The sequence below is a fragment of the Leucopleurus acutus genome (assembly GCF_964270905.1).
Source record: "Leucopleurus acutus genome assembly, contig: HAP1_SCAFFOLD_325, whole genome shotgun sequence".
Lineage (NCBI taxonomy): Eukaryota > Metazoa > Chordata > Mammalia > Artiodactyla > Delphinidae > Leucopleurus > Leucopleurus acutus.
This window is the reverse complement of record NW_028139023.1, coordinates 33,990-48,088: the sequence shown is the minus strand read 5'-3', so window position 1 is coordinate 48,088 and position 14,099 is coordinate 33,990.

Genomic DNA, 14,099 nt, shown 5'->3' with positions numbered 1-14,099 from the left:
GGAAACAACCTAAATGTCCATCAACAGATGAATGGATAAAGATGTGGTACATATATACAATGGAATATTACTCAGCCATAAAAAAGAATGAAATAATGCCATTTGCAGCAACAAGGATGGACCTCGAGATTATCATACTAAGTGAAATAAGTCAGAAAGACAAATACCATATGATATCACTTATATGTGGAACCTAACATATGACAAATGAACTTATCTATGAAACAGAAACAGACTCACAGACATAGAGGACAGACTTCTGGTTGCCAAGGGGGTGGGTAGGGGAGGGAAGGACTGGGAAGTTGGGATTAGCAGATGAAAACTATTATATAGAGAATGGATAATCAACAATGGCCTACTGTATAGCACAGGGAACTATATTCAATATCCTGTGATAAACCATAATGAAAAAGAATATCAAAAAAATGTATATATGTAAAACTGAATCACTTGCTATACAGCAGAAATTAACACAACATTGTAAATCAACTATACTTCAGTTAAAAAAAAAGAGCAAGCTGACAAACCTCTGGTGTATCCATGAGCTAATAATATCATATTATCATTAGAAAGCCTAAATTGAAAAAAGAAGTCTTACATCATTTTAGGAACTATATTAGGTATGATACGATTTTCATTTTTTTGGTTCTGCAATATTATCTTAAAAATATTAAATCTTAAAAATTGTAAATCATAGCTCCTAAAACTCCAAGAACATTAGAATTTGAGTTTGATATGAAATTATAATATGCATATAAGAAATATCATGCATGTATAATAACTTAAATGATAATGATGATGACGACCACAGTGACAATGACCTAAAGGTCCTTCTAAGGAGGAACAAATAATAAACAAGAACTTTCCACATAAACCAAGGAACACAGGCTGGGGGAAACTTATTTGCTATGATAGCTGTTCAACGGTGGACACCTGAATTGACTAGAAATGCCCGTGTCCAGACCACGCTGTACTTCCATGGCCAGTTCTGCAGCACCAGCACGGCCAGTCCTCACTGAGGGCCCACTGGCTAGGAAGCACTGTATAAACGGTCTGTCCCTGCCTCAAAAAATGTCTGCTTTCTTCACATGGACTCAAAATTCCTCTCCTGACCTAGCAGCTGCCCATGGTTCATGTTTCTAAGCCTAACTGTTTATGACAAGCAGAAGCAGCGACCTGGTCAGAGGCCTGTGGGGAGGGTCACGAGTGAGAACTCAGACGCCAGGTAAGGGACGGTGGGCAGGAGTAGGGAGACATTCTGGACAGAGGGTGGAGACCTCATGAAACACAAGTGAGAGATGGGGCTTTACCCCATAGCAAACGCAGACAAACTTCTTCCCCTTTTTATTTATTTTCACCATTATTATATCCACTTTTTCCCCCCTAAGTATTTATCTCTTCTCCATTAGAAATACAGTTTAAGAAAACTTGGACAATCTGACTCCCCCCATGGAGATTAGATTTGAAAAAAGTTTATTTAGAATAGATGAGTAATTTCAGAATAGACACATGTACTGTATATTTTTAACATGAATTAAGGTTTCCTGAGTCTGAAGTTTACACAGGGAAAGCACTAGTCATTTCATCACTACAGAGTCAAGTTATTATAAATCACTAAGTATTCAAATAGATGGAGATCATTTTGATCTTGGAATTAACTGTGTGATTTTATTTTTTTATAATTTTTGCCAGCAGATTTGTCTCTGAAATTTTGATTTAGCTCATTTATTCATGTTAGTAGTTAAAAGATTTGCTTTCCTTGAGTACGTCCCCTGGGCACAGGGGAAATGGCCAGGAGTGGACCAGGCAGAAAGAAAAGTAACTGATGTACGAATTCAAAACTGTGACCAACCTGAACAGACTGCTGAGGGTTGGACGTTCAATCCTGGTCCACTTTTAGGCTTAGTGGTTAATGTGAGAATTCTATTTACTTTCTTCAAAAAAAAAAAAAAAGCTTTGAGATATCATTAGCGTACTATTAAATTCACCCATTTAAGTGGAAAATTCATGGCCAAACAGGGAATTTCCTGGTGGTCTCCTGGTTTGGACTCCTCACTTTCACTGCCGAGGGCCGGGGAGGGGTCGGGGAAGTAAGATCCCACAAGATGCATGGTGCAGCCAGAAAACAAACAAACAAAAAACTGGAAAAAATGAAACAAAACAAAACCCTAACCCACAGGGCTATGCAGCCATCTAGTTTTAGAACATTCCACCCAGCCAAGAAACCTCACCAGCAGTCACTTTCCATTCCTCTCTGTCCCCAGCCCCTGACAAGGGCTAATCTACTTCCAGATCCTATATACTTGCTAATTCTGGGTGTTTCATATAAAGCAAAACACACCACACAGTCTTCTTCTCTGACCATCTTCTTTCACTTAGCACCCATGTTACAGCCTGTGTCAGTGCTTCATTTCTTTTTATCACATAACGCTATTCCACACTATTACGCACTCATCAGTGGACAGACCTCCGAGTTGTTCAGGTGTCATGAGTGACACTGCTGCGTGTCCACAGGCCTCTTCCACAGACCCGCGGCAGGAGCTGCGGGCCCCATGGCAGCTGTACGCTCACTTTTTTTTTTTTTTAATTTTCCCTGTGGCTTGTGGGATCTTAGCTCCCCGACCAGGGATGGAACCCGTGCCCCCTGCAGTGGAAGCACGGAGTCCTAACCAGTGGCCTGCCAGGGAAGTTCCTAGTCTGCCCCCTTTGAGGAAAGGCCTGTTTTCCAAAGTGGCTTCACTGCCCACAGTCCCCCCAAGCACGTGAAAGTCCCATACACTCAAATTGAGTTTCGCGCCTTATCACAGTTGCTTCTTAAATGTTAACCAGATTTTAGCAGGCAAAACCAGTGAGTTGACTGCTCTTTGTCCAATAAAATGATGCTGCAATGTCTGGGTCTAATGTTGCCATCAGCTGCAAACCTGTTGTAGAGACAAACGCCTACATCTTGGGGACGATCTCGCCCACCTCCATCTCTCACGACTAGCTTTGAGTACTCATTACTGACCCCACGATCCCAAATTTTTAAATGTAGAAGGAACACCTTCCATTTCTCTGCACTACCCGCGCCCCCCCGTGTCTGAGGGAGAAGTCCCAAAGCGGACAGGAGGAAGGGTGCCCGGCCAGTGGGCTCCTCTACCGGGGGCTCTGAGTCAGCCAGGAAGACGTCACATGGGGGTGGATGCATGGGCATTTGTCACTACCTAAAAAATCCAGGCTCCGGCAGAAGTCCATACAAACCTAAGAAATCGGCGTTGGACAAATCGAACAGGTCTGGCCCCCTCCTCCGGCAGGTTATAACCATCACATTGTTTGAGAGGCTCCTAAAGAAATTTAAATGACCCCCAAATAACGGCTTGCTGGTAAAGATATAGCTTGTTGTAGGAGCTAGTTGCAGCTCATATAAGCTGCACGATGTTATTTTTAACAGGTAATCTTAAATATCTTTACTCCATGAAGCATATTTTTTGCCAAGACAGTTTTATGACAAACTTCGCTAAGACACCAAAAAATATTTTTAGCAAATGCTGAAGGGAAATGAATAATTGCTCAAATACCATTACAAGCCTCTGCAAACTCAGCAGAAGGTGCAACAAGGTTTAAATCCTTTTAAAGCAAAAAAGTCTGTGGAAAAGCTATTTTCTTGACTCTTGGCCCCAGCTGTCTGTTGGGAGTTGGAACCACAACATTTAAGGTGACTTTCTTCCATTTTTGAACATGAGGCTTAGAGACAGGATTTTCCAAAATTTAAAAAGGTCTCTTGGAACATGGAAAGATGAAGCAAATGCATAGATTTTTTTCCATCTAAACTTCACCTTAGGATTTTACATCATTTTTGGAGAACTAAGCTTTAGAAAGTAAATTTCCTGATACCCAGGGTTTCAGACCTTGTAAATCACTTTAGGAGAAGAAAGGGGGAAGCTCACTTTCCTGATCTCTAAGGTCTGGTTAACATAAGCTCATCATTCATGGAGCTGAGACTAGACTTTTCTGACCTCCAGAGCTGCCCCAGCCAGGAATCTGTGCTAACGCGTGTGTGTAGGGTCCCAGCACCCTCTTCCCGTCTCCTCTGCTGCCTCTCCTAGTGCAGAATATCACACCTTTCACCTGGGTCACCTCAGGTTACTGAGGAGTTTCCTCAGTAACTCCTAACTTGCTTCTCAATACCACCGTCCAATTTCCTACCCATTGCACCAACCATCTTTTCTCTGCATGAATCATCTCAGGTTGTCCTCTTTCAAAAGCTCTGTGATGGCCTTCTACTGCACCCACGATAAAAGTCAGCCTCTTACCATGACTGCAAGGGTCGGAACGGTCAGGCCCCTGCCTGTTTCCTCAGATTCACCTCATGACCTGGAGATCAGTCAGTCTTTTCTGCCAGGCTGCTGTGACCTTCCCGTACCTCTACCTGCCAGGCTCACCACCGTACCCCTACACCAGTCTCAAATTCTTTAGGTGTCAACGTAAATGTTGCCTCTTCAGAAAGGCCTCCTCCGACCAAACTTTCTAAATGAAACTCTTCTGCTTTTTATTGTGCAAAAATGGTTCACTGTTTACTTTCCACATAGTGCTAATTTCAACCTATAATTTTAAAATGTGCGTGTTTACTTTTTTATTGTCTGCATCTCTCACTAGAGGGTAAGATCCACATGGCCAGGGAATTTGCCGACCACAGAGTAGCGCATAAATAATTGTTGAATTAATAAATTCATGAATTTAATTTCCTACTACACCTTTTTTTTTTTTTTTTGCGGTACGTGGGCCTCTCACTGTTGTGGCCTCTCCCGCCGCGGAGCACAGGCTCCAGACGCGCAGGCCCAGCGGCCATCGTCCACGGGCCCAGCTGCTCTGCGGCATGCGGGATCCTTCCAGACCGGGGCATGAACCCGTGTCCCCTGCATTGGCAGGCGGACTGTCAACCACTGCGCCACCAGGGAAGCCCTCCTACTACATCTTAATGCATATTAATTACTCCTTTAATGAGCCTAGGTCACATTCCCTACATATTCTCAGGGACCATTTGCACTGTCCTGTCTTGTTTGTCAATTTCCTTCCAAGGTTTCCACTACAGGGGTCAGAACTAGGAAGAGGGTTGCTTTATGGGTCGTTCCTGTAGAAACTGATGCCTGAATTTAATGGGTAAGCGGTTGGCCAACTTCACGTACTGCTCCAATGTGACAGTGCTGGGCAGAGGTCCAAGAGGCAGTTCCACTTATGTGTCCAACAAACACATGACTACAGAATAATAAGCCTCTTTCCTTAGCTCAGGTTTATTTTCAGTTGCTTTGAAAGTGGTTGCTTCCTCCTACTCTGATGACATCATACTTTGAACCTGAACACACAGCTCAGTGTATGAGGTGCCTCTGGTCTAACGTGTACCCTCCTAAGGCCGGACACTCACACGCTTTCCTTCCAACCACAGACCAGCTGGGCAGAGACTAGACCTGACTAACACACGCTCGTGCAGCTGGAGGAGTAGCTGCCCTTTCTCCTGGTTCCTCAAAGACCACCTGCCTCAGAATAAAGGGAACCAGCAAATTAAGTTAGACAGCACTTTAAACACAACTCTTACTAATGTCACCACTGATTTATGAAATCAAAATGTCTTAAGCTGGGACTCCCCTGGTGGTCCAGCGGTTAAGACTCTGTGCTGCTAATGCAGGGGGCCTGGATTCCATCCTTGGTCAGGGAACTAGATCCCACATGCCGCAACTAAGACCTGGCACAGCCAAATAAATAAATAAATATTTTTTAAAAAGTCTTAAGCTGACTACAAGTGAAATGGTGATAGGCTGCACTGCACACGATGGGGCTTGAAGCCCGGGTGACAGAGCCCAATTTCCTAGTTTAGGACGTCCTCCCCTCCTAGGACCGCCTGCGAAGCTCCTACTTGACTCAGATCTGTGTGCAAAGAATAATTCTGGAGGCACTGATGCCCCTCTTGCTTCCCCCTCCTGTGACACCTCACCAAGGCTAGGCTGTCAGCTCCAGGGAGATGGGGCCTTCATCAAATGACTGAGGGTCTCCTGTGCCTGGACACTTAACATGGAATGAGAGGATGACCACACATCACAAGCTGGACTCTGCCTGAAAACTGAGTCTGGCTACAACAGAGCAAAAGCGGGCAGTGAAATTGTCTCCCCAAGGACCACAGTCCCTCCATCACGGTGGAAAAGCACAAGTGCCCCTAGTACCCTGTGCTAAGTCGTCCGAGCTCCTCTGGGCCCCCAAGTGGCTTGGTGATGCTGATGACTTCCTGGAGATAAGACATGGGTCACCTGGGTCCTCACGCATGGACACTGCGCTCTGTGAGGCCTTGGGGAGAGGCTGGGCACCGTTCACGTCAGTTTGTCCCCATATTCTGGACAGAGTCGAGCTGACATTTTTTTAAAGTTATTTTTCATATGTTTTGTGTTGCTCAGCAATAACTAGTCCAAATTTCTTTGAAGAAGAATTTCTTATTAACAAGTGTACAAGCCTAGTTGCAAGTATATGAAGAAATATTTTTTCGGACTCACGACAAAACCAATGGGTCAGCTGTCTGAAGCATCAAAACAGGAGTAGAGCATAATGTAAATAAGAAGTGATAGGTCACATGAACGCTGTCAAACAAAAGCTCAACTTGGACTCAGAATCAAGACATTTTACCAACGAAGAAAGCAACTGAGTCACAATAATGCCTTGTATTTACAGATGTGATTTTTTTTAGTCATATATTTTATACGCATCAGTGTATACATGTCAATCCCAATGGCCCAATTCATCACACGACCACCCCCCCGCCCCCCGCAGCTTTCCCCTTGCTGTCCATAGGTTTGTTCTCTACATCTGTGTCTCAACTTCTTCCCTGCAAACCAGTTCATCTGTACCATTTTTCTAGGTTCCACATACATGCGTTAATATACGATATTTGTTTTTCTTTTTCTACCTTACTTCACTCTGTATGACAGTCTTTAGATCCATCCACGTCTCAACAAATGACCCAATTACGTTCCTTTTTATGGCTGAGTAATATTCCATTGTATATATTTACCACATCTTCCTTATCCATTTGTCTGTCGATGGGCATTTAGGATGCTTCCATGACCTGGCTATTATAAATAGTGCTGCAATGCATATTGGGGTGCATGTGTCTTCTTGAATTATGGTTTTCTCTGGGTATATGCCCAGTACTGGGATTGCTAGATCATATGATAATTCTATTTTTAGTTTTTTAAGGAACCTCCATACTGTTCTCCATAGTGGCTGTATCAATTTACATTCCCACCAACAGTGCAGGAGGGTTCCCTTTTCTCCACACCCTCTCCAGCATTTGTTGTCTATAGATTTTTTGATAATCCCATTCTAACTGGTGTGAGGTGATACCTCATTGTAGTTTTGATTTGCATTTCTCTAATAATTAGTGATGTTGAGCAGCTTTTCATGTGATTCTTGGCTATCTGTATGTCTTCTTTGGAGAAATGTCTATTTAGGTCTTCTGCCCATTTTTGGATTGGGTTGTCTGTTTTTTTAATATTGAGCTGCATGAGCTGTTTATATATTTTGGAGATTAATCCTTTGTCCATTGATTTGTTTGCAAATATTTTCTCCCATTCTGAGGGTCGTCTTTTCGTCTTCTTTATGGTTTCCTTTGCTGTGCAAAAGCTTTGAAGTTTCATTAGGTGCCATTTGTTTATTTTTGTTTTTATTTCCATTACTCTAGGAGGTGGATCAAAAAAGATCCTGCTGTGATTTATGTCAAAGAGTGTGCTTCCTATGTTTTCCTCTAAGAGTTTTATAGTGTCTGGCCTTACATTTAGGTCTCTAACCCATTTTGAGTTCATTTTTGTGTATGGTGTTAGGGAGTGTTCTAATTTCGTCCTTTTACATGTAGCTGTCCAGTTTTCCCAGCACCACTTATGGAAGAGACAGTCTTTTCTCCATTGTATATCCTTGCCTCCTTTCTCATAGATTAGTTGACCATAGGTGTGTGGGCTTACCACTGGGCTTTCTATCTTGTTCCATTGATCTATGTTTCTGTTTTTGTGCCAGTACCATATTGTCTTGATTACTGTAGATTTGTAGTATAGTCTGAAGTCAGGGAGCCTGATTCCTCCAGCTCCGTTTTTTTTCCCTCAAGACTGCTTTGGCTATTCGGGGTCTTTTGTGTCTCCATACAAATTTTAAGACTTTTTGTTCTAGTTCTGTAAAAAATGCCATTGGTAATTTGATAGGGGTTGCATTGAATCTGTAGATTGCTTTGGGTAGTATAGTCATTTTCACAATATTGACTCTTCCAATCCAAAAACATGGTATATATCTCCATCTGTTGCTATCATCTTTAATTTCTTTCACCAGTGTCTTATAATTTTCTGCATACAGGTCTTTTGTCTCCCTAGGTAGGTTTATTCCTAGGTATTTTATTCTTTTTCTTGCAATGGTAAATGGGAGTGTTTCCTTAATTTCTCTTTCAGATTTTGCATCATTAGTGTATAGGAATGCAAGAGACTTCTGTGCATTAATTTTGTATCCTGCAACTTTATCAAATTCATTGATTAGCTCTAGTAGTTTTCTGGTGGCATCTTTAGGATTCTCTATGTATAGTATCATGTCACCTGCAAACAGTGACACTTTTATTTCTTCTTTTCCAATTTGTATTCATTTTATTTCTTTTTCTCCTCTGACTGCTGTGGCTGGGTCTTCCAAAGCTATGTTGAATAATAGTGGTGAGAATGGACATCCTTGTCTTTTTCCTGATCTTAGAGGAAATGCTTTCAGTTTTCCACCATTGAGAATGATGTTTGCTGTGTGTTTCTTGTATATGGCCTTTATTATGTTGAGGTAGGTTCCCTCTATGCCCAATTTCTGGAGAGTTTTTATCATGAATGGGTGTTGAATTCTGTCAAAAGCTTTTTCTGCATCTATTGAGATGATCATGTGGTTTTTATTCTTCAATTTGTTAATATGGTGTATCACATTGATTGATTTGCATATATTAAAGAATCCTTGCATCCCTGTGATAAATCCCACTTGATTGTGGTGAATGATCCTTTTAATGTGTTGTTGGATTCTATTTGCTAGTATTTTGTTGAGGATTTTTGCAGCTATATTCATCAGTGATATTGGTCATTAATTTTCTTTTTTTGTAGTATCTTTGTCTGGTTTTGGTATCAGGATGATGGTGGGCTCATAGAATGAGTTTGGGAGTGCTTCGTCCTCTGCAATTTTTTTGGAAGAGTTTGAGAAGGATGGGTGTTAGCTCTTCTCTAAATGTTTGATAGAATTCACCTGTGAAACCTTCTGGTCCTGGACTTTTGTTTTGTGGAAGATTTTTAATAACAGTTTCAATTTCATTACTTGTGGTTGGTCTGTTCATATTTTGTATTTCTTCCTGGTTCAGTCTTGGAAGGTTATCCCTTTCTAAGAATCTGTCCACTTCTTCCAGTTTGTCCATTTTATTGGCATAGAGTTGCTTGTAGTAGTCTCTTAGGATGCTTTGTATTTCTGCGGTGTCTGTTGTAACTTCTGTTTTTCATTTCTAATTGAATTGATTTGCGTCCTCTCCCTCTGTTTCTTGATGAGTCTGGCTAATGGTTTAACAATTTTGTTTATCTTTTCAAAGAACTATCTTTTAGTTTTATTGATCTTTGCTATTGTTTTCTTTGTTTCTATTTCACTTATTTTTCCTGTTTCTTTAGGTAGGCTTGTAAACGTATAAACTTCCCTCTCAGAGCTGCTTTTGCCGCATCCCATAGGTTTTGGATCATCGTGTTTTCATTGTCATTTGTCCCTAGGTATCTTTTGACTTCCTCTTTGATTTCTTCAGTGATCTCGTTATTTAGTAACGTATTGTTTAGCCTCCATGTGTTTGTGTTTTTTATGTTTTTTCCCCTGAAATTCATTTCTAATCTCATAGTGTTGTGGTCAGAAAAGATGCTTGATATGATTTCAATTTTCTTAAATTTACTGAGGCTTGATTTGGGACCCAAGATGTGATCTATCCTGAAGAGTGTTCCATGCACACTTGAGAAGAGAGTGTAATCTGCTGTTTTTGGATGGAATGTCCTGTAAATATCAATTAAATCTATCCGGTCTACTGTGTCATTTAAAGCTTCTCTTTCCTTATTTATTTTCATTTTGGATGATCTGTCCATTGGTGTAAGTGAGGTGTTAAAGTCCCAAACTATTATTGTGTTACTGTCGATTTCCTATTTTATAGCTGTTAGCAGGTGCCTTATGGATTGAGGTGCTCCTATGTTGGGTGCATATATATTTATAATTGTTATATCTTCTTCTTGGATTGATCCCTCAATCATTATGTAGTGTCCTTCCTTGTTTCTTGTAACATTCTTTCTTTTAAAGTCTATTTTATCTGATATGAGTATTGCTACTCCAGCTTTCTTTTCATTTCCATTTGCATGGACTATCTTTTTGCATCTCCTCACTTTCAGTCTGTATGTGTCCCTAGGTCTGACGTGGGTCTCTTGTAGACAGCATATATATTGGTCTTGTTTTTGTATCCATTCAGCAAGCCTGTGTCTTTTGGTTGGAGTATTTATTCCATTCACCTTTAAGGTAATTATCGATATATATGTTCCTATGACCATTTTCTTAATTGTTTGTTTGGTTTTTTTTTGTTATGCAGGCCTCTCACTGTTGTGGCCTCTCCCGTTGCAGAGCACAGCCTCCAGATGTGCAGGCTCAGTGGCCATGGCTCATGGGCCTAGCCGCTCCATGGCATGTGGGATCTTCCCAGACCATGGCACAAACCCGTGTTCCCTGCATCGGCAGGCAGACTTTCAACTGCTGCGCCACCAGGGAAGCCCATTGGGTTTGTTTTTGTAGGTCCTTTTCTTCTCTTGCGTTTCCCACTTAGAGAAATTCCTTTAGCTTTTGTTGTAGAGCTAGTTTGGTAGTGCTGAATTCTCTTAACTTTTGCTTGTCTGTAAAGCTTTTGATTTATCCTTCAAATCTGAATGAGATCCTTGCTGGGTAGCATAATCTTGTTTGTAGGTTCTTCCCTTTCATCACTTTAAGTATATCATGCCACTCCCATCTGGCTTGTAGAGTTTCTGCTGAGAAATCAGTTGTTAACCTTATGGGAGTTCCCTTGTATGTTATTTGTCATTTTTCCCTTGCTGCTTTCAATAATTTTTCTTTGTCTTTAATTTTTGTCAATTCGATTACTATGTGTCCCGGCGTGTTCCTCCTTGGATTTATCCTGTATGGGACTCGCTGCGCTTGCTGGACTTGGGTGGCTATTTCCTATCCCATGTTAGGGAAGTTTTCGACTATAATCTCTTCAAATATTTTCTCGGGTCCTTTCTCTCTCTCTTCCCCTTATGGGGCCCTTATAATGTGAATGTTGTTGTGTTTAATAATTTCCCAGAGGTCTCTTAGGCTGTGTTCATTTATTTTCATTCTTTTTTCTTTATTCTGTTCAGCAGCAGTGCATTCCAGCATTCTCTCTTCCAGGTCACTTACCCATTTTTCTGCCTCAGTTATTCTGTTATTGATTCCTTCTAGTGTAGTTTTCATTTCAGTTACTGTATTGTTCATCTCTGTTTGTTCTTTCATTCTTCTAGGTCTTTGTTAAACATTTCTTGCATCTTCTCGATCTTTGCCTCCATTCTTTTTCCGAGATCCTGGATCATCTTCACTATCATTATTCTGAATTCTTTTTCTGGAAGGTTGCCTATCTCCACTTCAGTTAGTTGTTTATCTGGGGTTTTATCTTGTTCCTTCATCTGGTACATAGCCCTCTGCCTTTTCATCTTGTCTATCTTTCTGTGAATGTGGTTTTTGTTCCATAGGCTGCAGGATTGTAGTTCTTCTTGCTTCTGCTGTCTGCCCTCTGGTGGATGAGGCTATCTAAGAGGGTTGTGCAAGTTTCCTGATGGGAGGGACTGCTGGTAGGTAGAGCTGACTGTTGCTCTGATGGGCAGAGCTCAGTAAAACTTTAATCTGCTTGACTGCTGATGGGTGAGGCTGGGTTCCCTCCCTGTTCGTTGTTTGGCCTGAGGCAATCCAACACTGAAGCCTACCTGGACTCTTTGGTGGGGCTAAAGGCAGACTCTGGGAGGGCTCACACCAAGGAGTACTTCCCAGAAATTCTGCTGCCAGTGTCCCTGTCCCCGCGGTAAGCCACAGCCATCCCCCGCCTCTGCAGGAGACCCTCTAACACCAGCAGGTAGGTCTGGTTCAGTCTCCCCTGGGGTCACTGCTCCTTCCCCTGGGTCCCGATGCTCACACTACTTTGTGTGTGACCCCCAAGAGTGGAGTCTCTGTTTCCCCCAGTCCTGTCGAAGTCCTGCAATCAAATCCCACTAGACTTCAAAGTCTGATTCTCTAGGGATTTCTCCTCCCATTGCCGGACTCCCAGCTTGGGAAGCCTGATGTGGGGCTCAGAACCTTCACTCCAGTGGATGGACTTCTGTGGTATAAGTGTTCTCCAGTCTCTGAGTCACTCACCCAGCAGTTATGGAATTTGATTTTACTGTGATTGCACCCCTCCTACCATCTCATTGTGGCTTCTCCTGTATCTTTGGATGTGGTGTATCATTTTTCATGAGTTCCAGTGTCTTCCTATCGATGATTGTCCAGCAGCTAGTTGTGATTCTGGTGTTCTCACAAGAGGGAGTGAGAGCACATCCTTCTACTCCAGCATCTTGGTTCAGGTCTCATACAGACGTGTTCTTAACACGCCTTACCAGAATGTCACATGACCTTGTGTGTTGTCATGATCAGGACTTTATATTAAATGATGGAGAAACAGCCACTGAGCATCTAGCATGGAGACACTGTGCTACATACTCTAATATATAACCTCATTTAGTTACACAGTCTCACTGCAAAACAGGTATTACTGTCTCCATTTTGCTGACTTTGAAACCATGCCTTGGGACTTCCTTGGCAGTCCAGTGGTTAAGACTTCACCTTCCAATTCAGGGGCTGCGTGTTCCATCCCTTGTGGGGCAGCTAAGCTTCCCACATGCCTTGTGGCCAAAAAACCAAAACACAAAACAGAAGCAATACTGTAACAAATTCAATAAAGACTTTAAAAATGGTCCACATCAAAAAACTCTTTTAAAAAAAAGAAAGCATGCCTTCCTAAGACTCAAGTGGGCAAGAGGGAGAGCTAACTCAAATGCTCATGTTTTCCACACCACATCAATGAGAAGGACAGCAGACCTTTTCACCATAGACTAGAAGTTCACCATTTCAAGAAATACATCTACTAACTCATGCGAGTCATTAGGAAAAGTCAGAAAATATGTTACTACCACCCTGTACTCAACCACCAATTAGAAAGAATGGGATGAGGACATTTTATAGAGTATTTACAACCTTAAACATATTATTCAATGTATAGTTTCCAAATTAGAGCAAGGAAAACTTGAACAGAAAAGAAAACTTCAACCACACCATTAAACCACCTTTTGGGTTATTTCTACTATGCTAGGGCATTCTGCTAGTTACACAGGTTACCTTTAAAGGCTTAATAAATTAGGGCTAGTAGATTTTATTTACTTTCTTTGGGCAACTGCTCTCCCTAACTCCAGTGACAGTGCTGAGAACGAGACTGTTGACCATGGCAACACTCCCCTCTGGCTGCAGGACTGTGTCTGTGAACCACTGAACCAACCACAGTATCCATGCCTCTGGCCACTGTGGCTGATCCAAAGATGAACACGACTCCTCTGGAGTTCCTCCCTGGAATTAATCTACAGGGTAGAGAATGCCCTCTCCTCCTGAGTTAGGAGAATGTGAGCCATGGCTGGACTGATGGCCAGGGGTCCACTCATAAAGAAACAGCCTGGAAGTTAGGCTGGAGTACAGAGCAGGTGGGAGGGAGGGTGCTGGAAGGGGAGAGAGGGTGAGAGAGTGAGGACGAGAGAGATAAAGAGAGGAGGAAAGAGAGGAGAGGAGGAGGAGGGGCCATTTAAAAGACAGGTGGAGGGCGGCAGGTAGAGACACACCTGACTAACAGCCCCCTCAACCTGCCCTGCACAGCTGTGGTTAGTTAGGATTTTCACACTCAGGCACCCACAGCCACCTTCCATCCTGCTCTTCTGTGGTTTGACCGTCTAAACAAAGTCTCTCTTTTTGCTTCCAGTGTT